The sequence below is a fragment of the Pinus tabuliformis genome, chromosome 3_2 (genome assembly GCF_031772625.1).
Source record: "Pinus tabuliformis cultivar Carrire ecotype Pingquan chromosome 3_2, CPIR1, whole genome shotgun sequence".
Classification (NCBI taxonomy): Eukaryota; Viridiplantae; Streptophyta; class Pinopsida; order Pinales; family Pinaceae; genus Pinus; species Pinus tabuliformis.
In genome coordinates this window covers 407,184,387-407,186,993 of record NC_142302.1, presented here as the reverse complement: position 1 = coordinate 407,186,993, position 2,607 = coordinate 407,184,387, and positions in this window count along the sequence as shown.

The following is a 2,607-nucleotide window of genomic DNA, read 5'->3' as shown; positions in this document are numbered from 1 at the left end:
TTTTTAGAACTTTCACTTTTCACCCATTTTTGCTAAGACCTCTAATGGCTGAACTGCTATTTATAGCCTGGCTATTTATAGTAGTGCTATTTTTACCATTTCTTGTTGCACACTTTCAACAGTGGGAGGAAGTAGAAAGGAAAGCGGGCTTCTATGAACAAGAAGAAGAGACCACAATAGAGGCATGGGATGTCAAAGAGGCTACCAGAGCCATGAAGGACATGGACATTAACTAAGTTGCTCAGAGGATAAGAAACACTTTCAGTAGGGGGGTTATGATGAGCCTCATCATTGGGTAATTATATGGGCCTTAATTCACCTCCTAGCTTAGTCAAACCAACTATTCTGACAACTTATTGCATACTTTTGATTATATTTTGTTTATGAGATGAGTTAGAGTTGGCTATTTTGCTTTGTGGTGTAATGTGCATTTAATGCAGGATTAAAGGATAAAAGAAAGCAATTTTTGCAAAGACCTTGGTCAAAACTCAAATGGGACAAGGGAGAGTAATTATAGGAGGTAAATCCTCCTCATTTAATACCCCTCTATTCAAATATTCCTCCATTAGCTCAAAGTGCAAACAACCAAATCATGAGGACTAAAAGGCAGTCGAGCAAGTGAAAGTCAAAGAACCAGTTTATCTCAAGATTAGGAGCCGTGCCTCCCTAATTTTAAGGAATTCGTTGGATACTTCAGACGTATAAATAGAGAGGCCTAGGACCTCAGTAGGATTCATATTTTTGATTGTAAAACTCTACTCTATTTTCGAGCTAGAAGACTTGTGATAGTTTTTGATGTAATCCATTGTTTTGATAATAAGAATGAGTTATGTTTTGAGCTAGCACTGAGTTAACTCAGAGGGCTAAAGCTCTTGGGTTAGGGCCCAATCCTAGCAGCCAAGGATTCTTTTTATTGTACATGTTTGCTAGCATAGATTCATGGTTTAATCATTCATTTTCTTAAGTAGCTGCATTTCCATTACAACGGTGTAGCGTAGATTGGTTGTGTTTTAGTTTTCTTCCATTTGTGCCTTCTTTCAATTAGCAGGTTAGTAAGGAGAAAAATATCACCATAAGGTTGTCAGTAGGTGTCTCGGTCTCACCTCCTCCCTCTGGGACCATGATTTGAAGAAGAGACCCTTCAACAACCCCAAAAACATAGATTTCTAGTTCTTGTATGAGCTTTGGAGTTTGTCGTTTTGATTCGGTACATGGTTCATTTTAGCATTATATTTTTCCATCACTCTCTTTCTGTAATAATATCTCACTCATATTCTCATTTCCTTCAGCACTTTCTTCATGCATAATATATGTGGAAGCTAATAAATCACGTCTTAATCAGATTATACCCGTAGATTTCCTTACCATCTGATCCACAAAAAAATGACAATTTGCAGTCAACCGCGTGTCGCATATTCATTTCAACGTTTGACTTTAGATGCTCCAAATCTCCACTGTCGATGTGTTTTGCTTGATCGAACGGCAATCACGTCAACCGCTCACCAACTAGCTTGGACGATCTCCACCATTTATCAATCCTGCATGATCCAACGGCTATCGCACAATCTCGCGTGAATTCTTGCACGCCCGATATCCGATTGAGAGCACGCGAGAAAAGTGGTTTTCCTGTACTACATGTCACTCACTTAGGCTAATCGTGTGAAATTTAGGAATTCCGCTTACAGCTTTTAGGGTGCATGATATACTGCTTACCACCTATATTCATTTCAATGTTCGACTTTAGGCGCTCCAAATCTCCACCGTCAATCTGCGTCGCTGGATCCAACGGCTATCGCATCACCCGCTCACCAACTAGCTTCACCGATCTCCACCGTTGATCAATCCCACATGATCCAACGGCTATCGCACAGTCTCACATGAATTCTTGCACGACCGATATCCGACCGAGAGCACGTGAGAAAAGTGGTTTTCCCGTGCTACATGTCACTCACTTAGGCTAATCACGTGAAATTTAGAAATTTTTCTTACATCGTTTAGGGCGCATGAGAAACTGCTTACCACCTATGAAGACTACTCCATCATTCCGCACGTTTCCCACCTTTTTGTTGACACATGACTTAATGTGATCCATCCATATATTAATGTAATCTCTTGCGATAAGATCTCCACCGCTCATATTTCGTTAATATTGTTCGTTGATCCGACTGATCCAACGGTCCCTGTGCACTACTACTTCATTACGTCCTCCTTTCGGTGATTTCGATCTTCGATTGCTTTTCTGCTTGACCCCTTCCCGAGATTTGTTCTGCGTATCATTTAAACGCTGCCACCCTTGAGCTTTGTTCTGCGTATCATTTAAATGCTGCCACCCCTGAGCTTTGATTTGGTTATTCAATCAAACTCCGACACTGTCCGATCATCACAATACTCCTTCTATCCATCCTCGACCACCTTCCATCCACCTGTCACATCTACAAGAAAAATTAAATTGCATGCTTGATTTTACCAAAAAAAACCAAAAAAGTGAAAACAGATTTAGTTTAGTTTCCTTGCTAACAAATTAGTTTGGTTTGATGCTCTTTACTTTTGTAACGTAGATAGTAGCATTAGGTTAGTGTTGATTTAGCAATCCTGCTTAGCACATAT